The sequence below is a fragment of the Sus scrofa genome, chromosome 13 (assembly GCF_054392235.1).
Source record: "Sus scrofa isolate SSC_HxYL_T2T_F1_AM1 chromosome 13, Sscrofa_HxYL_maternal_Yorkshire_Landrace_v2.0, whole genome shotgun sequence".
Taxonomy (NCBI): Eukaryota; Metazoa; Chordata; class Mammalia; order Artiodactyla; family Suidae; genus Sus; species Sus scrofa.
This window is the reverse complement of record NC_139395.1, coordinates 75,135,147-75,160,430: the sequence shown is the minus strand read 5'-3', so window position 1 is coordinate 75,160,430 and position 25,284 is coordinate 75,135,147. Positions and strand designations below refer to the sequence as shown.

The 25,284-nt window shown below is 41.3% G+C and overlaps 1 long non-coding RNA gene across 16 annotated transcripts in view; it reads left to right on the top strand.

Annotated features, from left to right (window-relative positions):
- The window catches only part of LOC106505658 (uncharacterized), a 1,202,834-nt gene that overhangs the window by 575,748 nt on the left and 601,802 nt on the right, over positions 1-25,284 (top strand). For 14 of the 16 annotated variants that reach the window (XR_014823632.1, XR_014823629.1, XR_014823624.1 and 11 more), the window contains one exon: positions 5,997-6,938. The exons of 1 other annotated variant lie outside the window; for it this stretch is intronic. This is a non-coding gene — a long non-coding RNA (uncharacterized LOC106505658). Of the gene's footprint in view, positions 1-5,996; positions 6,939-7,876; positions 7,931-25,284 lie in introns of those variants that run through there. One more of the 16 variants, XR_014823617.1, reaches the window with a different exon arrangement.

Below are 25,284 nucleotides of genomic sequence, written 5' to 3'. Positions count from 1 at the left end.
GTTTATTTGAATCAGCGAAGGATTGTCCTTAAATCCTGCCCTTTGTCCTAAGGGTAAAGACCTGAGGCATATCTTGTGCCTCAGCACAGAATGAATTCAGCATTTTTTTTTGTCTTTTTTTTTTTTTTTTTTTTTTGTCTTTCCCAGGACTGCACTTGTGGCATATGGAGGTTTCCAGGTTAGGGGTTCAATCAGAGCAATAGCCTACGGCCACAGCCACAGCAATGCCAGATCTGAGCCACGTCTGTGACCTACATCACAGCTCATGGCAATGCCAGATCCTTAACCCAGTGAGCGAGGCCAGGAATCGAACCTGCCACCTCATCTTTCCTAGTTGAATTCATTAACTGCTGAGCCATGACAGGAACTCCTTCTGAGGACTTTCTTGAGCTATTATTAACTTACAATGATCTCCCAAATTTCCCTAGGTTTCCCTCTCTATCTATGATCCCTTACTGGGACTTCTACAACTACCCATGTGACTATCCTCCTCTATCCCTATCAGCTCAGTGGGTCTCAGTGTGGATGCTGGTTTGACCCCTGGCCTCACTCAGTGGGTTAACAATCCAGCATTGCTGCAAGCTGCAGTGTATGTTACAGATGCAACTTGGATCTGTCATTGTAGTGGCTGTGGTGTAGGCTGACAGCTATAGCTCCAATTCAACCCCTAGCCTGGGAAATTCCATATGCTGCAGGCATGGCCCTAAAACAAACAAACAATCAAAAATCTCAAACCCCTTAATCATTTTGGGGAGGTAAGATTTTAATAGACAAGATTTTGAGGTGAAGGCTACAGAGTGTGTGACCTTCCTCTGAGTGGTGAAGTAACAGAGTGGTGTTCCAGGAATTTTTTGTCTAGCCTGAAGTTACCATTCTCCACCTGTGTAGAGTCCTTAGTTCATAACTCAAAGGCATTGTTATGTATATCCCTTGAGGCAGAACCAGGCCCCTGCTCCAAGGCTGTATTGTTTCCTGACTTTTGCTCCTTTGTCTCTGCATTCCCTCTTTTCTCTGATGCGCCACTATTTGAATCTGCCCTTTGGAATGCAAGGAAAGTCAAGGATGCTGAATGATACCTGTTTCCTACAAATAAGAAATGGGGGACACAGAAAAACTTTTGTGCCCTGGAAGGCCCCATAGGGGCCTGCTCAGTTTCACTGACCTGACTTCTGCTACTCCCCTCTATCCTTTACCAGAAGACTCGCTTTCTGCTAATCCTGTACCTGAACTGCCTTTCAATCATGAAGAGACTGTTAAACAGTTAGTGCCTTTTAAAATAATGCCACCTGAGGTTGCAGGAGATTCTCCTTAATTATCTTCCACTCCTTGATCATGCACCAGGCTAAGGGCCATAGTTCAAGAATTTTCTTTTTTCTTTTTCTTTTCTTTCTTTTTTTTTTTTTTTTTTTTTTTTGTCTTTTTGCCATTTCTTGGGCCACTCCCATGGCATATAGGGTTCCCAGGCTAGGGGTCCAATTGGAGCTGTAGCTGCCAGCCTATGCCAGAGCCACAGCAACGCGGGATCCGAGCCGCGTCTGCGACCTACACCACAGCTCATGGCAACGCCGGATCCTTAACCCACTGAGCAAGGGCAGGGACCGAACCCGCAACCTCATGGTTCCTAGTCGGATTCGCTAACCACTGCGCCACGACGGGAACTCCAAGAATTTTCTTAAACCTAGGAGGGATCCCCAAAACTTTTCTGAAGAGTTTAGAGTTCTTACAGTCATGTAACTTGACCTCTGTTCACTCATCCTGAATGGAAATGTGGAGACAGAGTTTTGGGTGAAGTAGAAAGGAGTAACTTTTATTACTTTGACAGGCAAAGGAGGCCACAACAGGCTAATGCCCTAAAGACTGTGCCCTCATTTAAGAGAGAATAGGAAGGGGTTTTAGAGTTGGGAATGGAAAATGGGGCCACAGACAAGGATTAGAGTAGATGCAAGCCTGCATTGTTCTTCAAAATTGGTGTTCTGTGTTCCAGGACTGGTTCTAGTGGTCCTTGATATTATCACATTGTGACTTTATTTCTAGAATGACAAATCAGGTAGTTAAAATCTTCTCTGTGTTGGGGGTTTTAGTTCTGCAGAAGACCTCAAAGATTTTTTTAACGTATATCTCTTGAGGCAGTACTCTGATAAGGGCCCTCCCAGAACAAAGGGAAGGCAATGTGGCATAACCAGCATCTGTGTGCACATGCAAAACCCTGTGGCAGCAAAACATAATCAGTATCCATGTGCAACTTTGTAATGTAGACCATCCGATCAGAATTTACAGAATGTATGTTACCTTATAAGGGGGACAAAGGGACCAAAGTATAAAAGAGAAAAATAACAGAGGGTATATAAGAGCACCCCATTGTGTTCGGGGCTCAGCCTTTGGATATGAATCTACTGAGCCATCCACTGAATAAATGCTGCTTCCTGGCAAAAAGCCTCGGTGTCCCATCTCTCTGTATGAGAAACCTGCAACATTTCTTGGGGGCTCATCCTGTATTTGGAGATAGTGATTTCACCTCCCTTGCCACCAGGGTGTGATCCCTGGGATACTGGGAGAGGTGATCTCACCTGGCGCCAGTGGACCAATTGATCCTAGGGTACTAGCCCTCCCTGCATGTTGGGGCGAGGACCCTGGGAGCACAACAGAACACAGTGAGTCCCAAGAACCAGCCAAGGGAGCATTGCCTGTCAGACTGGTAAGGACCCAGGTTTGGTTTGGTAAGCCTGCCCCTTAGAGGCAGAAGAGGAGCCTGATCACCTCCCAGAGTTGCCTGAGTTATCTCACAGGAGATGAAAAAGTGACTCTAAGGCACTGGGCAGAGGATTGGAGACGTTGTGTGAATGTGAGTGAATAAGATGGACAACAGGAATGTTCCGACTCAACCAAGAGCCAAAGCGAGTATGGAGTCCTGATCTGCAGTTCTGTGGGGATCCTCATATGGCTTATGGTGGCTCTCTTTGGAGAGATGCTGACACTGGTGTTTATACAGTCCCACCAATGCTAAGAGGCACCTGAAATATTTCTGTGAGGAGAGCAGCCAGAGATGGATGAAGTGATTTGTAACTGCTTTCCTTTCCCTTCTTGTGTGTGATTATAATCTTTTAGGGGGGAGAAAATGGGTGACAGACAGAGTAAACATACCCCCTTGGAGTGTATGATAAAAAATTTCAAGAAGGGATATTCAGGAGGTTACGGTATTAAGTTGACTACCAGAAAACTCCGGACATTCTGTAAGATAGATTGGCCTTTGTTTGGGGTGGGTTGGCCCTCTAAGGGGTCATTAGATAAAGAAGTGGTTAGAAAAGTGTTTTGAATAATTGTGGGACCCAGGCCACCCTGAAAAATTCCTTTACAATGACTGCTGGCAAGACATAGTCCTCTCTCAGCCACCTTGGCCCAAAGCCTGTCTGGAAGAGAACTGTAAAATCATTATGGCCTGAATGACAGCTTCCTCAAAATGCCAGCGGGAGCCTGAGACACCTATTCTGTTTGGGGAGCCAGAAGTTCCCCCCATCTTATACACCACTGTATCCCCCACTACCACTGGCACTCCCTGCACCTACCATAGCCAAAACCCCACCAGAGGCTGCCCACACCCCTGAAGCCACTCCTCCCACAAACCTTCTCAAGACACCCCTGACCATAGACACTTTGAAGCCTCCAGTCTTAACCCCATATACTATGGATGGGACCCTCCAGGAGGACCCCGATGACAGTTCCCTTCCTCATGGGCTCTGAGGTGCCTTACAAATGCCACTGAGGGAAACTTGGGGGCCCCTCACTATGATCAGGATGGTCAGATGCAAGGGGGCCAATGTACTTTCATATATCAGCCTTTTACTACCACTTATCTCCTGAACTGGAAGAACCATACTCCATCATTCACTGAGAAACCTCAGGCTATGATTGATTTAATGCAATCCATCATCCAGATCCACAAGCCCACTTGGACTGATTGCCATCAGCTACTCCTGACACTTCAACACTGAAGAGCACCACTGAATTACTCAGGCTGCTTTAAAGTGGTTAGAAGAACATGCCCTGCCAGGGATAATGAATGTGCAGGCTTATGCCCAGAGCCAGATCCCTCAGGAAAATCCCCAGTGGGACCCTAATGATGTCCAGGAATTCCAAATTCTCAAGCTTTTCCAAGTGGCATGAAGGGTGAGTGGGGGGATGGGGTAAGGGGGTGAGGGGAAGGCTATGAACATGATCAAAACTTCAGAGGTGCTCCAGGGACCTGGGGAGAACCCAAGTCAATTTTATGAGAGGCTATGCAAAGCACTTCACCTTTACACTCCCTTTGACCCAGAAGCTGCTGAGATTCAACAGATGGTTAATGCAACCTTTGTTGGCCAGGTCCAGGGAGACATCCAATGTAAGCTACATTTCACTTTAATGAATGCCAGCCAATTGTTGGAGGTTGCAGCGAAGGTTATTTGTCAACCCAGACCAAGAGGCATGATGAGAGGCAGACAGAAAAATGAAAAAGAAGGCAGATCTGCTTGCTGCTGCCCTGGTGGATTGATTGGGACACTCCCAGAGAGGTACCCCAGCCAGGCTAGGGCTGAGGTCAGAGAAGAAACTGACAAGGGGGACGGCCTTGCCCTGAGAGGAGCTTGGGATGAAATCAATATGCTCACTGCAGCCAGGAAGGTCACTGGAAGAACAAGTGCCCCCAGTGGTCAGAAAATTATTACCCAGCTCCCAGGCAGAGGGGGGGGGTCAGGTGATTCTAGGATGGTGCAACCTGTGCAGCCACCATATGAAGACCCTGAAGATGATTTTGTTGGTCTGGCTGCCATAGGAAACTATGAGGAAGACTAGGACAGACTGGGCTCCATTTTATTAGGCCCCCAGGAGCCCATGGTCGGAATGACCATAGAGGGCTAGCCCATTGACTTCATGGTAGATACTGGGACAAAACATTCTATGGTGACCCAACCATGGGCCCCCTCTTGCCGAGACAAGCCACTATTGTGGGAGCCTCTGGTGACCAAACCTGTTGTCCTTTCTTACTGCCTCAATGATGCAATTTAGGCAGCCTTGAAGTCATTCATGAATTCCTATACCTCCCCTACTATCCTGTGGCTTTCATGGGTCAGGACTTTTTGGGAATGCTACAGGATCAGATAACTTTTGACTCCCAAGGCCAAGCAGCCCTTACCCTAGAGAAACCAGGAACAAAAATCATGACTCTCATGGTCCCCTGAGGGGAAGAGTGGCACCTCTACCATCTTATAGAAAGGACCTGAAGCCAGCCCTGGAGTACAAAGTGTTGGAGGGGCCCCATTTAAAAATATAGTTGTGAACTTCACTAAGCTTTCCTGAGTCTGAGGCTGTAAATATCTGTTAGTGTGTACTTTCTCAGGCTGGGTAGAGGCATTCCCTACCCACATAGGGAAGGCACATGAAGTGGCTTGATTTCACCTAAAGGAAACCATTCTCTGATTTGAAATCCCAATTACCATGGGATTGTATAGCATGCCAGTGTTCATGGCTAAAATGGTGCAATTGATGGCAAAGGGGTTGAGGTTAACCTGGAAGTTACACATGGCATATTGTCCCCAGAGCTCCAAGAAGGTGGAGAGAATGAACTGAACTCTAAAATTGCAACTAAGTAAACTGTGTCAGGAGACCCATCTACACTGGGACCAACTGTTGCCAACTGCTCTGCTAAGGATTACATCCAGCCCTACTAGACAGATAAGGTTTTCTCTTTATGAGATTCTTTACAGATTCCCTCCTCCCATTATCAGGGGTATACAAGGGGATCTAAAAGAATTGCACAACATTACCCTGAGACAGCAGATGCAAGCTCTTGCAACCTAACTGCTATACACCATTGGGTTAGGGAACAGTTATCTGTGAGCTTGACCACAGATGCCCACCCTTTTAAACCAGGAGATGCTGTATGGGAAAAGAGTGGAATGTCCAACCCCTAAAGGCCCTCTGGAGGGATCTATTCACTGTCATTTTATCCACCCCTACTGCAGTGAAGGTAGCCGAGGTGGTCCCTTGGATTCACCACAGCAGAGTGAAGGCAGCTTCCCAAGGCTGGGAATGAACTTCTGGTCCATCAACACCTTGCAAGCTAACCATCCAGAGGAAACAGATTGTGACTCCAGAGACCCTTGAGGACTGCAGCCCTGCTTTAGTCACTCCAGAATCTGACTAATCTGCACCCAGCAGAAGCTTGAGGAGTAGCCTGCCCGATGGGATAAGTATTCTGTTTTTGTTTTCTATTTCTGTTCTCTTACTGTGATACACTGTTACCCCTTGTCCCTGTCTGTCGTTGTGATCCTCACCCTAATCTTTGCCATAGGGTTGACAAAAGCCACTCCGGCTGACTGGAAATGTGGTAAAAGGCCTGGGATGAGGTTGATGCAGACATTGAATGGCGGGCCCCAGATGGACTATACTGGATATATGGGAGAACAGCCTACAGTGTACTTCCCCTAAACTGGTCAGGATCTTATGAGTTGGGATCTATTTGTCCATTCTTCTTCCTGCTTTCACTTACCAGAGGAGAACATTTGAGAATTTGAGTGTATAAGGACTGGAACCCCCCCCCCAAAAAAAAACAATGTGCCTTACAAATTGGCAACTAGAAGGATGACGAATGGCCCCCTGAGTATATAATCCATTACCGTGGTCCATCCACCTGAACAGAGGGTGGATCTTATGGATACCGTACTCCGATCTATATACTAAACTGTTACAGGCTGTGGTTGAAATTATAACTAATAAAACTGCAAAAGCCCTTAATATACCAGCCAAGCAGCAACCCAAAATGCATAATGCTATCTACCAAAACCACCTAGCCTTAGATAACTTCCTGGCTGCTGAAGGAGGAGTTTGTGGAAAATTTAACCTGAGTAACTCCTGCTTTCAAATAGATAATGAAGAGAAGGTCATAGGGGAAATCACAGACCAAATGAGAAAAATCACTCATGTCCCAGTACAAACCTGGAGAAGCTGGAACCCCAAAAATTTGTTTGGGGGAGGGTTTTTAACTTTGGGGGGATTCAAAACCCCCATAAGTGTGTGTTTTTAATTTTGGGGGCTTGCCTAATCCTACCCTGTCTAGCCCCCCTAGTTATAAAGTCTGTCTCCAGACTCATTGAGGCCACGGTTGAAAGAAAAATGGCCATATATGTAATGATGTTATGGAAATATAAACCCCTAAACCAAGATGATGCTCTTTGACCCCAGATGGGGTCCAAGCATCTAAAGGGGAATGTGGTAAGGGCCCTCCCAGAACAAAGGGAAGGCAATGTGGCATAACCAGCATATGTGTGTGCATGTGTAACTTTGCAGCAACAAGACATAATGTGTCCTTGTGACACTTTGTAACATAGACCATCCAAGCAGAATTTACAAAATGTATGTTATCTTATAAAGGGGACAAAGGGACCAAAGCATAAAAGAAAAAAAAAAAAACAAAAAAACAGAGGGTATTTAAGACAGTACCCCACTGTGTTCAGGGCTCAGCTTTTGGATATGAATCTTCTGAGCCAGTGCTGGCGTGAATAAATGCTGCTTTCTGGTAAAAAGCCTTGGCATCCCATCTCTCTGTATGAGATTCCTGCAACAGAACCAGTACCCTGCTCCAAGGCTGTGCTATTGTTTCTTGACTATTCCTTCCTTGTCTCTGCATCCTCTTCCTTCCCTGATTGGCAACTGTTAGAACCTGAACTTTGGAACTCAGGGAAGGTCAAGGAGGCTGAATGAAGATTATTTCCTACAAACAAGAAATGGGGGACACAGAAAAGCTTTTGTGCCCAGGATCTCCAGAGGAGTCTCCTCAATTTCATTGTAAGGGCCTATGACCATAGATTGTCAGATCTTTGTTACCTTGTGTCCATTTTGGTAGGACCTGATGAAACCAAAAAATGGATATGGAAAGCAGAAAGACATAACCCTGAGGGTAAGATCCTCAATCTTCAACACAGTTCCCTCATGGACTGAAAAATAAAGCATGAAATAGCCACTCTTTTAAAAGCCATTTCTGAAGTCTACCCTGCCAACATGGATTGGCCTATTATTCAAAGATGCAGGGAAAAAAAAAAAAAAGAGGAATCTGTTGCAGATTTTAAAGCCTGTCTGTAGTCTCTTTTCCTAAAGCATTCTAGGTTTCATTCAAGAGAGGTCACTCAACCTTCTCTGGCTGCTCTGTTTGTAAATAGACTATCTACTGACATAAATGGACTGATAAAAAAAAAAGGCAGAAAGTAGAATGGGAGGCACCTGCTTTGACTGACCATTGCTAAGTACTTTGAAAGCATTTTAGAACAAGACCACAAGTAAAAATCTGCTAAGCTATTGGCCTCAATTATAACAACTTCAAGGCCTGGCACCTAAAATAACACCCAGGCCTTCTACATCAAAATCTCCTAAGGATCCATTAAAAAAATGCTGGCCTGGAGATGGATGTCTCATTTGTAATCAACAAGGGCACTGGGGAAGAAAAAGTTGTCCTCAAGGGCTCTATGAAAAATCTTTAAAATCTATTCAAATGCTCCCATGTGTACCCCCAGGGGAGGGTCCCAAATGGACCCCTTCAAGACATGATGGGGCTTTGGGGATTACACTAGTAAACTGCTACCAGTAACACTTTTAAAGAGCCAAAAGGAAACTAAATTAAAATTAATAAAAGCTCTTAGCAAATTCTGGTAGATATTACAGCTACACTCTAAACGTCACTCATAGCCTGTAAATGAGGTCCTGGAAATACCAGCAGGAGTCAGAAAAGGTGAGAATTCTTACCAGAGTCTACTCTCCTGAATCTCTGTCTGTATTGCCATGTAGAGACAGGAAAAGAAAATATCTTTTGCATCCTTTTTGGGAACATTTGAATTCAAGAGGGATTATCCAGGAGTTTGCACTGTGGTGCAGTGGGTTAAGGATCTGGTGTTGCTGCAGCTGCAGCATAAAGGTTGCAGCTGTTGCTCAGATTCATTCCCTGTCCTGGAAACTGCCATATGTTGCAGAGGCAGCCAAAGGAAAAATTTGGGGGGGGGGCATTATTCAATACTGTCTTAATGATTTATTTTTTGTCCTTTTTTCATATAAAAAGATATATGAAAGATTTTTTTGTTGTTGTTGTTCTTTTTTCCTTTCTTTCTTTCTTTTTTTTTTTTTTAAGTAGCTCTGTCATCAAAAGCTAGCCAAATTGGAAGCCAATATTCAGAGCCTGATAGGGATTTATTTTAGGCCTTCTCCCCTAAGCTAAAATAAAACTGTACCCAGAGAGAAAGAAAAACCTTCTGAAGCCTTTCAGAAAGAACTTACTAAAACATTCCAAAGACAAACAACATGTAGATAGTGTAAAAATTCTTGCCTTAGGGAAGGAAAGTCCTTCTTGGAGGAACTTGCAATTTTTTTCTGAGTCTTCGAGATGTAAATGTTCTACCTGGTCTTTTCCTAGAACTTTTATCTACTTATCTAGGCCATCTCCTTGAAATGAAAACTTCAAGGAGGTAATTCTTATCAAAAGACAAACTAAAGGGGGAAAGGTTATTTTGAAACTTAATTCAAATGGAAGTTCCTGTCATGGCTCAGTGGTAACAAACATGACTAGTATACACGAGGATGCAGGTTCGATCCCTGTCCTTGCTCAGTTGATTAGTGGTCTGGCATCTATGAACTGAAGTTTGGCACTTGCTGTCAGCCTCTACATGGAGTAAAACATGAGCCACTGCAGCTACCAAGCTATAGTATCCCCTGAGTGGAGCTCAGGGTGGAGACCAGGAGTGAGGCACCCTGTGCTCTGGGAAAACTGGAAGAACAGGCCTTCAGATAATCAGATTTTAGGAGATTTTAGGAGATTTTATGTGCCCAAATCTTCTATCTCCTCATAGCTAGAAGAATGCTAAAATCCTTCATAGTGATGTCTGCTCCTTAGGACTGGGAGTAACCTTAAGGTGATCAGCAACAAATTTTTGTAAAATGTGTGTGTGTGTTGCATGCACCTCCACCTCACCTTTATCATATCCTGATATTCCCCCTTTTCCTCCTTGTGTTGTGTTTCAGCCTGGTCTGTAGTTAAGGATAAAGAATGTCACAGTCATCTATAAATGCAGTCACCTCCAAGGGTAAGAGCCAGTGAGTCCTGCAGGTTGTGAAAATTCAGAATACTGGCTCTGATAGCAGAGGTGGATATCAAAGGAATGATTTCAGTGAGCCCAGGCCTCTTTTGTTCCTGCTACCTGTCCTTTGTTGCAAAAACTTCTATATATCCTACCTCCTCCCTCACCTCCTTGGAGTGGTTTCTCAGGGCTACCTGAGAAGCCAGGTATCCTGGGCTTAAGTCCTAATTTCACCCAAATAAAACTTAACTCTCAACTTTAAAGTTATGTGTTTTTTTAGTCATATATCTCAGTGGGCTAGCATTCTGGCATTGCCATGAGCTGTTAGCATTCTGGCATTGCCATGAGCTGTTAGCATTCTGGCATTGCCATGAGCTGTTAGCATTCTGGCATTGCCATGAGCTGTTAGCATTCTGGCATTGCCATGAGCTGTTAGCATTCTGGCATTGCCATGAGCTGTTAGCATTCTGGCATTGCCATGAGCTGTGATCTAGGTCCTAGATGCAGCTCAGATCTCATGATGCTGTTTCTGTGGCATAGGGCAGCAGCTACAGGTCTGATTCAACTCCTAGCCAGGAACTTCCATATGCTGGGTGCCATGGGTGTGGCCCAAAAAAATTTTTTAAAAAGGAAACCTAGGCAGATAGAAAATCTTTAACTGTCTTCTCCACTAATATTAATAAAAAGCTTTAGCCACCTGAGCAGGTAACCTTAAATTATTCCATATGCCAGAAACATAATTTGGATCCTGCCATTTTTATATCTAGTAAGTCTTGTATTAGTGTATCTGATCCATGGCTAAAATTTTAAAACAGAAGCTATGTGTCTGTGTTTGTCTGTCTGTGTGTATATATGTGCTATAGATGTATGCTGTTTTCTACCTCTGGATGATATTACTGTAATTGATATGTAAAAGAGCTCTTTTTGATTGACTTGAAGAGAATCAAGTGCTTATGTGAATTAGATTCCTATAGCACTTGGAAATATAAAAATGTAATTCAAACATTTTGCAAGTCCACATGACATAGGATTACTCTTTAGTGAATAAAAGCCATTTAAAAGTTGTTGGTTTAGGAGTTCCTGTCGTGGTCAGTGGTTAACAAATCTGACTAGGAACCATGAGGTTGCAGGTTTGATCCCTGGCCTTGCTCAGTGGGTTAAGGATCTGGCATTGCTGTGAGCTGTGGTGTAGGTCATAGACTCAGCCTGGATCCCACGTTGCTGTGGCTGTGGTGTAGGCCAGCTGCTACAGCTCCAATTAGACCCATAGCCTGGGAACTTCCACATGCCATGGGAGTGGCCCTAAAACACACACACACACACACACACACACAAAAAAAAAAAAAAAGAAAAAAAAAGAAAGAAAGAAAAACAGTTGTTGGTTAAGTGAAAATAGGCATAGATTTTGTTGGCATAACAAGATGCACAACCTGAAAGCTGAGAGTTAAGTTTTATTTGAGGTAAAATTAGGACTTAAGCCTGGGAGACAGCCTCTCAGGTTGCCCTGAGAAACCACTTCTAGGAGGTAAGGGGGGAAGCTAGAATATATGAATTTTTGCAACAAAGGGAAGGTAGCAAGAACAAAAGGCCTCACTGAAATCATTCCTTTGACATGTACCTCAGCTATCACGGCCAGTATCCTGAGTTTTCGCAGCCTGCAGGACTCACTGGCTCTCACCCTTGGAGGTGACTGCATTTGCAGATGACTGTGACATACTTTGTTTTGTCCTTAACTTCAGCCTGGGCAGTATTTGGTTCTTTGGGTGGCATTTGAAGTATGTGAAATACTACCCAAAGAGGAAAGGAGGGAATATCAGGATATGATAAAGATGAGGGTAGGTGCATGCAGTCATACACACATTTTACAAAAGTTTGTTGCTGATCTCCTGAAGGTTACAAGTCACAAGGAGCAGACATCACCATGAAGGATTTTAGTGTTTTTCTAGCTATGAGGAGATGCAAGAATTGGGCACATAAAATCCTCTAAAAATATCTGACTATCTGAAGGCCTGTTCTTCCAGTTTTTCCAGAGCACAGGGTGCCTCACTCCTGGTCTCCACCCTGAGCTCCACTCAGAGGCTGCTGCTGGTTGGCAGCTGTGGTGGCTCATGTTTTACCCCATGTAGAGGCTGATGACAAGAGCCAAATTTTTGTTCACACTTTAAAGTTATCAACATCAAATATAATACTTTCATTCTACCTAGGTTTACTAATTAAATAAGTTCATGTTATCTCTTTAAAAATTTGCCAGAAAAATAACTTATGATGATGATCATATTTATCTAATGTCTAATGAAATTTCTGTAGTTAATCTGAACATTATTGCTATGAATAAGTGGTTGAAATAGATGTACATATGTTGAGACTTTCTAAGTGAAATTTTCACCAGAGTTTCCAAAATCTTTTTGTTACTTGTAAACTTAAAGTTTTGCTAAGTTAGTTTAAATGATGAGTTAGGTCAAATTTATTGAATAGATTATCTCCAAACAAAAGACTGAAACATTACTAAAAATAGGTTTATACATTTTTTTGCTTCTTTTACAAAGGAGCTAAAGATATTTCAGTCTGGGAGTTCCCATCGCGACTCAGCAGAAATGTATTTGACTGGTGTCTGTGAGGATACATGTTCAATCCCTGGCCTTGCTCAGTGGGTTAAGGATCCGGCATTGCCATGAGCTGTGGTGTAGGTTGCAGATCTTGGATCTCGTGCTGCTGTCACTGTGGCATAGGCCAGCGGCTACAGCTCCCAACCCCTAACCTGGGAGCCTCCCTATGTGGAAAGTGCGGCCCTAAAAAGACATGAATGAATGAATGAATAAATAAATAAATAAATAAATACTTAAAACGATATGTCAGTCTGATGGTAAATATGTTTTATGCCACATTAGAATGTACTATAAATAAAATATATTTTTAGGAGTTGGGTAGTATAGGTTTGTGTTTGGGTAAGAGAAGGAATGAGGAACAGAGATGCATTTTGTTGAGGGCAAAGAAGGTAATTTTGTCTTAACAAGACACTAGTTATTTCAGAGTAGAAAGATAAAAAACAGAAAAGAATCTGAATGTAAAAAAGAGAGTTGTAGGAGGTTTGTGGAAAAGAAATCTGTGGAAAGAAATTTTAATGTGTGGACAAGCTAGCTAAGATTGGAAAGGATCTAATTACATTAAAAAAAAGTGAATGCCTAGATGGCTGGTGCATAATAGAGCAATGCCTTCTGTGTTACTTAACTGTTCCTCTAACTCTTCACAGACATATTGAGACATCTTACTAGTCAACTCCCTTGAATTTACATCATTGAGTTAGAAAGGACCTACCAGGATGCTTTTATAAATCAGGATTTGCTTCCTCTGGCAGCCCCCTAATTTCCTGGTTAGGAGAAAATGTAAATGAGGCTATGATCAGGAGCTTCTCCTTAACTCTTGAAAGTACTGTAGAACCCACTGCTAAAACAATAGCTGCCTGGACTTCCCATTGTGTCTCATCGGGTTAAGAACCTGACTGGTATCTGCATGTTCAATCCATGGCCTTGCTCAGTGGGTTAAGCATCTGGCATTGCTGCAAGTTGGGGTGTAGTTCACAGATGTGGCTTGGATCTGGTATTGCTGTGGCTGTGGAGTAGGTCTGCTGCTGCAGCTCCAATTTGACACCCAGCCTGGGAATGTCCACATGCTTAAGATGTGGCCATTAAAAGGAAAAAATGTCTGGAAGCACAAAAATAATCTACCAGTCCATATTTTATCCCAAGCTGCTGAAGCCTACTTAAAGTTGCTTAATTTTCTTCTTTTTTTTTTTTTTTTTTTTTTTTTTTTTTTTTTTTTTGGTCTTTTTGCCATTTCTTGGGCCACTCCCACAGCATATGGATGTTCCCAGGCTAGGGGTTGAATCGGAGCTGTAGCTGCCAGCCTATACCACAGCCACAGCAACTCGGGATCTGAGCCGTGTCTGCAACCTACACCACAGCTCACGGCAATGCCAGATCCTTAACCCACTGAGCAAGGCCAGGGATCAAAACCCCCAACCTCATGGTTCCCAGTTGGATTCGTTAACCACTGAGCCATGACGGGAACTCCAAGTTGCTTAATTTTCCAAGAAAATAATTGGCATTTTCTATTTTTTTCAAATTCTGTCTTCATTATCCTCATTTAAATATAATTCGAAGTAATAATGAACCAACATTAATAGATTTCATCACTGTTATAACCAGTTGAACACTCCACGGTTTAAATCATGTACTCTTAAAACAGATCTGGCATGACTGTGGCTGTGACTTAGGCTGGTAATTGCAGCTCTGATTTGTCTCCTAGTCTGGGAACTTTCATATGCTGCAGGTGCAACCGTAAAAAGAAAAAAAAAAAAAAGCTGCCCAACAATAATGCTAAGACTCTCTGGCCAAAGTTTTTTTTTGTGATAGGACAGCCCTGGACTGTCTTTTACCTGAGTGAAGAGGTGTCTATGCTATGGCCAACACCATCTCCTGTACCTGGATTGACACTTCTGGGGAAGTTGAAACTCACTTACTTTAGATCACTGAGCAAATCACATGGCTTAAGATGGTGACTCCTTCAACAGGATCTTTCTTTGACTTGTTTGTTTTTGATTGACTTGGGCCTTGGGAAACATAGTTTTGAGATGCACTCAAGATATTGGGAATCATTCTGCTTGTAATGATCATAGTAGTTCCCTTGGTGCACTGTATTCTCTCAAAAGCTTTAAATGAATTGTCACAGGTTCTAATCATCAAGAAAATGATCTTAAAACTACAACATCAAAAACACAACAAAGACAATGACCAATTAAAAAAAATAAAATGAGCCTCAGATCATGACTTGTGAAAACCACAGAGATTCAACAAAAATGTCATGGCCTATGAGTACCACATGAAGTATTAGTAAAAACTGCAAGAACTACAGAGTGGTAGCTGAGAGTGGTGCTAATGCCTTAAAATATGATCACGTCTGTCAATTAAAGTCTGAGAGTCTTAACTGAGTTGTCAGAGAGTCTGATTAAAGGGGGAATTGTTAAAAAAAAATAAAGAGGAGAAAAGAAACAGTAGGCTCCAAATGGTGTCACTTGTGCTAAGCCACATGTCAGCAAACCAAAACTTTGTATCTAACTTAATTGCAGTTTAAGCCTTTCCCAGGAATGTGACATTTCACCAGTTAATCTGAAATTACCTGCTCAGTATTGATGGGGTAATCTGTCTGATACACCCTTGTTTTTAGAGGAAGGTGGTCTTGCCTGAAACAATCTTTTTTTTTTTTTTTGCTAGAATAGATTCCTTGCCCTACTTCTACTTATACAAATTTTCCATTTTATACAGTTCCTCAAAGCTCCTTTCTATCTGCTAAAATGGAATGCTGCTCAATTCATGTATCATTAAATAAAGTGAATTAGATCTTCAAATTTACTCAGCTGAATTTTATTTTTTGGTAAAGCTAACACTATGGGTCCTAGAATTTATAGGCAGCAAAAAGCTTGCACATACAAGCCCATATTAGCCAAAGAGAGATAAACTTTGTAATTAACATAATAGGTTAGTCATTCTCTACATGTAGGAAACCCTAAACATCTCTCTTTAAAAGCTAGGAGAGAAATTGTCACCCATTAGCAGCTAACTTGACTCTTTCTGTGTCAATTCTCTATTTCTCTTTATCCAGTCTCCCTATATCTCTTTCACATTAGGCAGTTTCTGCCACCGATTTTATGCAAAACATTCACTTGGTATCTTAACATATGTTGTTGTGCAAGGGCAGTGTTGATCTTCACATGAGGTGTGTTCTCCTGATGACTGAATCAGATATTTTGAATATAGATTTTTGAAAGATGGCTGGTTCATAATCAGGTTTGGGGGATTATTCCCTAAACAAGGATGGGGAGATGTAAAATTGCATAACTAGAACCATCCCTTCTGAAGCTTGAAGGATGTTTCTGGGTCTGTGCTCATAGATGATAGGAGGTCATTCCTAATGTTTTATTTTTAAGATTAGATAAGGGGATAGAGTTCAAGAGAATGTTTATAATTGCTAAAAGAGCTAATGCGACCTGAGGCCTAATGTTTTTAATAAGTATCATGTTTGAAAAAAAGGAAGAGATGTTTTATCACATGTCTTCTGTTTAAATTATTCATTTATTCAACTAAAATGTATGAGACCTATTTTGTAAAAGGCACTGGTCTGTGAAAGATGCAAATATAACAAATAGCACACTGAGATAGCTATAAACAGCATTAAATGAGAGTCCTGTGAGGGAACTGCTGCTTTTCTGGTTTAGCTCATAGGATTGCCAGAATCTTTACTACAGCAATCCCAAACCAAGAGGTCTACAGGAAGTTGGCTGATAAGTGCATAAAATGGCCTGGTGGGGACTGTGCCAAATTGGAGGGAGCACATGCCCTGTTTGAAGTGGGCAGCTGCTATTCAGCAATATAAGATTTTCATCTTGTGAGAATGTGGATCTGGTTTTGCCAAGAGAAACTGGAAGTCCAGAACTTGGTGTGAAATATTTTGTTTAAAAAAATATTGTCAAGATCTAGTTAATACAAGTGATTAAAATCTCTGCAGAACTCTTACCTGCCCTTGGGCTACAGTCTGCTCTTGGGTTCCTGATTTATATATTCTGCTCTTATCTGTAGGGTCCAGCCAGTCCAGGTATATTTGCCAATATTTAGCAGGGTTTTTTAACACGAGACTTCAAGTAAATAGCCAATGGATATTATATTGAGAATGACTCAATTTACTTAATGTGGTCAGTAGTTGAGGACAAACAGTGACATATGTATGTTTTATGTAATTTTGGTGGAGGGAGTTGGTTCTCTGCTTGCAGTGGAAAGTTTTAGCATATTCAACAGCTTGTGACCTGAAAGTGTTTCACATTTCCAGTGGGACAGGTAAGAGGAATTACAACTCCTGGGGTCCATTTACTAATTTGAGAGCAATGAAAGTTATCACTCTGAGGTCTCTCAGTGTAGATTTGTGGTGACCTCAAGTCAAATTTTCTGCTGATGCTTTGATATTATGTCCAGAGCATCATATACATTTCAAAGGAGCTTGCATTCTCTGTGTCCTGATGAAAGAAATGTATGTGTTCAATTACTGGGCTACTGGCTCTTGAGTATCTTCTGGGCTTTCCTGGATGAAATTTTTATTCCTCATGGATATAACCAAATTCTATCTCTTTCTCTGCTATCATGCCAAAGATAGACATACCCCAATTAAATACTGTACATGAATTAGCCCCACTAACAAGAGAAGCATTGAGCCATCTTCCCCTCAGTTATTAATTATATACAATAATTTGAAGTGCCAAGGCTAGTAATGGTTACCGTTTTATTCATTATGATAGAGAAGATAGATGATATACACTCAGTTGCTTTTTTCTATTTTTTGTCAATTTCTTTTTTAAACTCAATGAATTTTGTTACATATATAGTTATACAATGATCAGCACAACCCAATTTTATAGCATTGACATCCCCCAACCCCAGTCTATCCCCCTACCTCCCAATCTGTCTCCTACAAAAACCGTAAGTTATTCAGAGTCTGTGAGAAAGTATCTGTTCTGCAAAGAAGTTCATTGTGTCCTTTTTTTTTGATTCCACATGTAAATGATAGCATACAATGTTGGTGTCTCACTGTCTGACTAACTTCACTTAGCATGATAACTTCTAGGTCCAGTTATGTTGCTGCAAATGCCATTATTATTTTCCTTTTAATGGCTGAGTAATATTCCATTGTGTATATGTACCACATCTTTATCCACTCATCTATTGATGGACATTTGGGTTGTTTCCATGTCTTGGCTATTGTATATGGTGCTGCAATGAACATTGGTTGTATATGTGTCTTTTCAAGTCATGGTTTTCTCTGGATAAATGCCCAGGAAGGGGATTGCTTGGTCAAATGATAATTCTAGTTTTAGTTTTCTGAGGAATCTCCAGATGGTTTACCACAGTGGTTGCACAAGTTTGCATTCCCACCAGCAGATTCCCTTTTCTCCACACCTTCTCCAGCATTTACTGCTTTTAGACTTTTTGATGACAGCCATTCTGGCAAGTATAAGGTGGTATCTCAGAGTAGTTTTGATTTGCATTTCTCTAATAATTTGTGATGTTGAACATATTTTCATGTGTTTTTTTGGCCATCTGTATGTCTTTGGAGAATTGTGTTTCGATCTTCTGCACATTTTTTGATGGGGTTGCTGTAGGCTTCCTGGTGGTAGGGACTGGCACCTTCCCACTGGTTGGTGGGGGTTTTTCTTATCCCTCTGGTGTGTGGAGCTTTGTCTCTGGGTGAGATTAGAGGTGGCTGTGTGCCTGGGGGGTCTTTAGGCAGCCTTTTTTCAGATGGGTGGAGCTATGATCCCATCTGGATTATTGTTTGGCCTGGGGCTTCTCAGTGCTAATGGGTGGGGCAGGACTTTTCTAAAATGGCCGCCTCTAGAGGAACTCATGCTGATCATCATTCCAGAAACCTTTGCCTCCAATGTCCTTCCCCCACAACAAGCCACAGTCACCCTCTGTTTTCTCAGGAGATCCTCCAAAACTGCAGTCAGGTCTAGCCCAGATTCCTATGGAGTCCATGCTTTACCCTGGGATCCAGTGCACATGAAATCCTGTGCGTGCCTTTCAAGAATGGGGTATCTGTTTCACCCAGTTCTGTGAAACTCCTGTGCACAATCCCTACTGGCTTTCAATGACAAATGCTCTGGGGGCTCCTTCTTTCAGTGCCAGATCCCCAGGCACTGTAAGTGAGCCTCTGTGATACAGTCACTTTCCAGTCTGTGGACTTCCCAATCAGCAGGTATGGGGTTGCTTATATCATGTAATTGCCTCTCCTAACATCTTGATGTGGCCTCCTCTTTGCATTCTGAAGTAGGATATATTTTTTGATAATTTGTAGTATACTTGGTTGAAGGTTGTTCAGCAGTTGGTTGTAATTTTGTTGCTTTTATGAGAGAAGGTGCGCTCCAGTCCTTCTTCTCTGCCATCTTAATCTTTTTTTTTTTTTTTTTTTTTTTTTTGTCTTTTGCTATTTCTTTGGGCCTCTCCCACGGCATATGGAGGTTCCCAGGCTAGGGGTCGAATCAGAGCTGTAGCCACCCGCCTACGTCAGAGCCACAGCAACGCGGGATCTGAGCCGCGTCTGCAACCTACACCACAGCTCACGGCAATGCCGGATCATTAACCCACTGAGCAAGGGCAGGGTCCGAACCTGCAACCTCATGGTTCCTAGTCGGATTCGCTAACCACTGCGCCACGACGGGAACTCCGCTTTTTTCTTTTTTAATTAAAATAAGTGGAGTGATGGTTATCCATCAATGATTACTCATCACTTTATATATAAATTAGTAAAAATTCAGCTGGTATATTTGTTCAGATTGTCTTTCCTAGAGTGGGAAACCTAGAATTTAGGCAAATATCTCTCAGACCACTAGCTAACCTTAAAATTTTCTCTGTCCTCACTGTCAACTCTCAACCATTCAACTTTTTTTTTTTTTAATTTAAGCAAGTCCTTGTTTTTAATATTTTATCTCTTTTATTTCTACCATTTGCTTCTCTTCTTCCAGGAGTAAATCATGATTTTTTCAACTGGCCATTATCTATCTCCATTGAGTCTCTATTTAGTGATTGTCCAGAGTCTCCTTTACAAAATCTAAGGAACCAAGCTATTAAAGACATAATTCTTACTGGAAGACTTCTGAGGAGAATAAAGCTGGGAATATTCACACTTTAATAATTTTTTGCTCTGCTCTGTTACACATAAAAGTGCTTTATGTAGTTTCTAGGAATTATTCATAACAAATATGCTTGGACATATTTTACCTCTGAGCCCCTTTTGAATCCTCACTCTGGACAAGACTAAAGAACAGTATGAAGTTCTGGACAGCATGAGAATCAAGAATGGTGTGGGATTCCAAGTATGTGATGGGAGGTGAAGTCAAGTTCATGGGCTGACTGAGTCTCAGCCCTTGATTGAAACTCAGCCTTGAATAAATATGGCAGCATATTTTTTTGGGGGGTGATATTTCTTAAACTGCACAGATGAGTTCTGTTTTGAACAGCATCAAAATAATCCCATGCCAGAATAACTGCAGAAAAATGTTGTTTACTCTGCCTTGGATGCCCTCTGATATCCTTGCCTCTCTCTTTTCCACTTGTATCACTTTTTCCCCAAACTTCTAGATATTGGTTCAAATGTTAGGTTAAAATAATAGAATATCAGGCCTAGAAAGATAAAAGTTATAAAGTTTGATGGTTCCCAAATCTAATACCCAACTCTTTCATATTGCACAATCTGTATTCTCTGCTCAGAAGTTCTGATTTATTACTTTGCTGTGGGGCTCTAAAATCTATATTTAAAAAAAGTCTTCCCAAGAGTTTTTGTTCACCATGTGGTTTGGGAAATCCTGATCGAGTTCATCTCCTTCCATCCCAGCTGATGCCCAAATTCCCTCCAACTGCATACCTCCTGGTGGTCAGCCTGGGGATAATGTTGGTGATGGTGAGGGAAACTCATATATACCAAATGCTTACTAATTGTTAGACACTGAACTAAGGGCTTTATCTAATTTGTTCATATGATACATATAACAACCTCAGGAACTAGATAAGATTATTAGACACACATTTACCCAAGTCTTTGAATTTACTATGATCTCACTCTCTTCTAGGTTTTCATTCATGTATGTTGCCCTGCAAGGCACTCCGAGCCTAACTTACAGCCTTGGTTACACTTCGCTCCTTTGAACTTCTTCAGTATCTTTACTTACTTCTACTCTTCTGTATTGTATTGGGAGAAAAGTAGAGTTTCATAAGTTAAGATTGTGGATTCTGGAACCAAACTCTATAGTTTCAAACAGCTCTGTTACTCTCTGTCAGCGTTGCTCTGGGCTGTTAGCTTTCCTTTGCTGTTTTCATATGTAGAATAGAGATTTAAAACAGCACCTCCTCACAGAGCACATGTGAGGGGTAATACAGCAATGCATGTTAAGCACTTATAATAGACCCAGGAATAGAATAAACATGTGATAAATGTTTTCTATGTTTATCTTATTATACCAAACTTTGTCCATTTACTTGTCTTTTTCACTTTCGAGGCAGTAAGCATCTTGAAGGAAAAGATTATATCTTGTTAGATCTTGTATCTCAGGTGTCTATTGTAAGACCTAATGGATAGTAAATTGTTTAAGAATTGATAATTCTTAATGTAATTCTAATATGTAAGAGGGTTCAGAATAAAACATTATAAAGACTTCCAGCTTCCACAGTGATTTCTCTGAATATTTATGGCCCTTTTAAATCTAATCACTCCACTGCCCACCAATAATATTTTTTTACTGTTATTTAACCACATGGCCCTATAAGTTTACTCACTGCCTTCCCTATCAGACAAACCTGGGTTTGAAAATTCCTTGCTTGCTTCTCTTCTTCTCTTGATTTGGCATTAGGAAAGTCATTGTACTGCTTAGATATTCATTTTTCTTATCTGTGAACCTGAGGTGAAATATCTTCACTACATTGTAGTAGTAGGGTTAGCAGTGTTGCATGAAGGACATGTTACATTGTGCCTGTGAAAAGATGCTCAGGAAGAGGCAGGTAGGCTTATTGTTCCACAGAAGTTCAGCATGAATGTTGATATGGTCTTGGCCTATGTTCAGTATTCTTTTTTTTTTTTTTAATTTTTTTATTACTCAAATGAATTCATCACATCTGTAGTTATATAATGATCATAACAATCCAATTTTACAGGATTCCCATCCCATAGCCCAAGCGCACCCCCCTACCCCCCAAACTGTCTCCTCTGGAGACCATAAGTTTTTCAATGTTTGTGAGTCAGCATCTGTTCTGCAAAGAAGTTCAGTCTATCCTTTTTCCAGATTCCACCTGTAAATGATAGCATATGATGTTGGTGTCTCATTGTATGGCTGACTTCACTTAGCATGATAATTTCTAGGTCCATCCATGTTGCTAAAAATGCCAGTATTTCGTTCTTTTTAATGGCTGAGTAATATTCCATTGTGTATATGTACTACATCTTCTTGATCCACTCCTCTGTTGATGGACATTTAGGTTGTTTCCATGTCTTGGCTATTGTAAATAGTGCTGCAATGAACATTGGAGTACATGTGTCTTTGCGAGTCGTGGTTTTCTCTGGATAGATGCCCAGGAGTGGGATTGCTGGATCAAATGGTAGTTCTATGTTTAGTTTTCAGAGGAATCTCCATACTGTTTTCCACAGTGGTTGCACCAATTTACAATCCCACCAACAGTGTACTAGGGTTCCTTTTTCTTTCACCCTCTCCAGCACTTACTGTTTGTAGCCTTTTTGATGATGGCCATTCCGGCCGGTGTAAGGTGGTACCTCATCATGGTCTTAATGTGCATTTCTCTAATAATGAGTGACGTTGAACATCTTTTCATGTGTTTTTTGGTCATCTGTATGTCTTCTTTGGAGTATGTTCAGTGTTCTTTATTCATGTAGGCTGAAATATTTTGGGAGTAAACTTCTTTAAGTACCATAATGGCTGAATTTTGTACCTCCCCCAAAGACGTCCTGACCCTCAAAACCTCAGAATGTACTTTTTTTTTTTTTTTGGAAATAGAGTCATTTTAGATATAAGTAACTGACGTGGAATAAAGCTAAAATATGGTGAGTACTTAATCCAGTATGACTGATCCTTTATGAGAGGAGAAAGAGACACAGGGAAAAGAATGCTTAGTGATGGCAGAGGCAGAGATGAGTATGAGGGACTTGTAAGCCAAGGAATTCCAAGAATTGACGGTCACCACCAGAAGCTAGGAGGAGGCAAGAAAGGATTCTATTTGGAGTCTCAGAAAGATCACAGCCCTTCTGACACCTTGGCTTTGGACTCCAGAACTATGAGAGAATAAAAGTTTAAGTTCTTCTAAATCAGCCAGTTTGTGGTATTTTGTTATGGCAACCATAGAAAACATACAAGTACTGTGCTAAACTTAATGACCATGACTTTCTAAAGCTACTCTAGAAAAAAGAGCTTTTGCAGCACTCATAAAATTGAGCAAATTGAAGTTTTCCATCCTAAAAATGACTATAACTGTAGAATGGTGCACTTCCAGAAAAAAAGGAGTGAAACAAATCTTTAATTTACCACTCTCCTTAGAGACTTTTTTAAAAAAAGTTTTTTCCCTTGAACTTCCAAACTTTTCTTAATAAGTTTAGGCCCCTTGAAGACCAGAAATCTTTCCATTATACTTGCTCGTAATGACAAGAAAAATCCTGTTTACATTTACTATTTATGAGCAGTGGCTTCATGTTGTCCGGTGGCCATGTGATACTTGCTTTTAAGAACCTACAAATGAGATCAGATTCATTATTTTTTAATGTAAAGAGGATGATGGCAAACTATGTAGTGTAATATACAATCAGGCTGTCACTCTTGACCTAGAATTTGAGTTAACATTGCTCACTTAGAAACTAGTAAACTGGGAGTTCCTGTCATGGCTCAGTGTTTAACAAACCCAACTAGCATCCATGAGGACACAGGTCGACCCCTGGCCTCGCTCGGTGGGATAAGGATCTGGGGTTGCTGTGAACTGTGGTATAGGTTGCAGATGTGGCTCAGATCCTGTGTTGCTGCGGCTCTTCTGGTGTAGGCTAGCTCCAATTCGACCCCTAGCCTGGGAACCTACTTCCCTATGCTGCTGGTGTGGCCCTAAAAGACAAAAAGACAAAAAAAAAAAAAAACTAGTAAACTGCATGCCATGTTTACAAACATCATATTGGACATAAAAGCAATATTTGTTGGAAATAGCATTCAAGTGTTTAATTTCAGTATATGATTCATGGGGCAATCTTCTACTCTAAGTAATTCCATGGTACTAAAACTCAGGACCAATTTTTTTCTATGTAAAGAACACATCTAATAACAAAACTCCTTAGCTTAGCTTGGCTCTTATATTTCTCCTTCAGCAAGAGGGCAGCTGCTAAGATCATTCAAATTTTTTTTTTTTTTTTTTTTTTCTTATTAGGGCCACACCCTTGGCATAGGGAAGTTCCCAGGCTAGGTGTTGAATCTGAGGTAGACCTGCTGCCGACCTACACTACAGCCACTGCAATTCGGGATCTGAGACATGTTTGCGACCCACACCACAGCTCATGGCAACATTGGATTGCCAACTTTTAAGTACAAGGAAAATGAAATTGAAATAGTCAAATCAGTTGGAGAAAAAATAAAAGCTAATGTTACGGTAGTGTTCCAGAGGAGAATTTAATTTGTATTTATATCCAAAAAAGCCTTTCTTCTGGGGAGAAAAATTTTGCATTGTCAGTCTGAAGTAATGTAGCTGGTAACACAGTCCTGAAGAAGCTGCTGTTTGCTCTCCTTTGTATATGTTCAGCTCTCATGTATCTGTCCTGGCCTCAGCTTCAACAGATGTTGCACTCGATGGAATGAAGACATTTCTCTCTTTTGAAGGAAGCAGTTTCACATTTGTTGGGGTGAATTTTGGCCCAGGTGACTACTGCACAGTAGTGCAGTATTTTTAGTTTTTTTTTTACAGAATAGCATTTTCCCCCAGAATTTCCCTAAAATTGCTGGGTTATCATAGAATTGTTTTCTCCTTTTAAAGTTCATCTTCCATTGGTATTGCTCTTAGCCATCTCTGTTCCCTCACCTAATAAATCATTTTAATTAATTCATTCAGCTATAGCCCACACTTGTTAACAAAGGCTCATTGCCTGTGTTTATGCTACTCAAGAGCTAAGAATGTTTTTTAAATGTTTGAAAAAATAGCAAAAGAGGAATGATATTTTGTGATGCAGAAAAATTACGTAAAGTTCAAATTTCAGTGTCCAAAAAAACTTTTGTGGGAACACAGCCTCGCTCATTTATTTACATGTTATCTATGATGAATAAGTCTAGAAATGCCCCATGGTCATTCTAATACCTCAGGGTTCTGCCTCCTCACAGTTCCAAATCCACCAGCACTATCCATAGGCCTCATATTCCTTTCAGGTCTCATGGCCTTGTATCTATTTTTCTCAGCTCTTCCTAGTCCCTTTTGTGGGACACTAGAGTAGAGCTCTGCATGACCTGACCCCCAATTTTTTCCCTTTAAGACAGCTCTACAGCCCATGATCTAGCCCCCATGAACCCCTATTTCTAGCTTATCTGCTAGTTTGGTATCTGTCTTAGCTCAGATTGCTATAGCAAAAT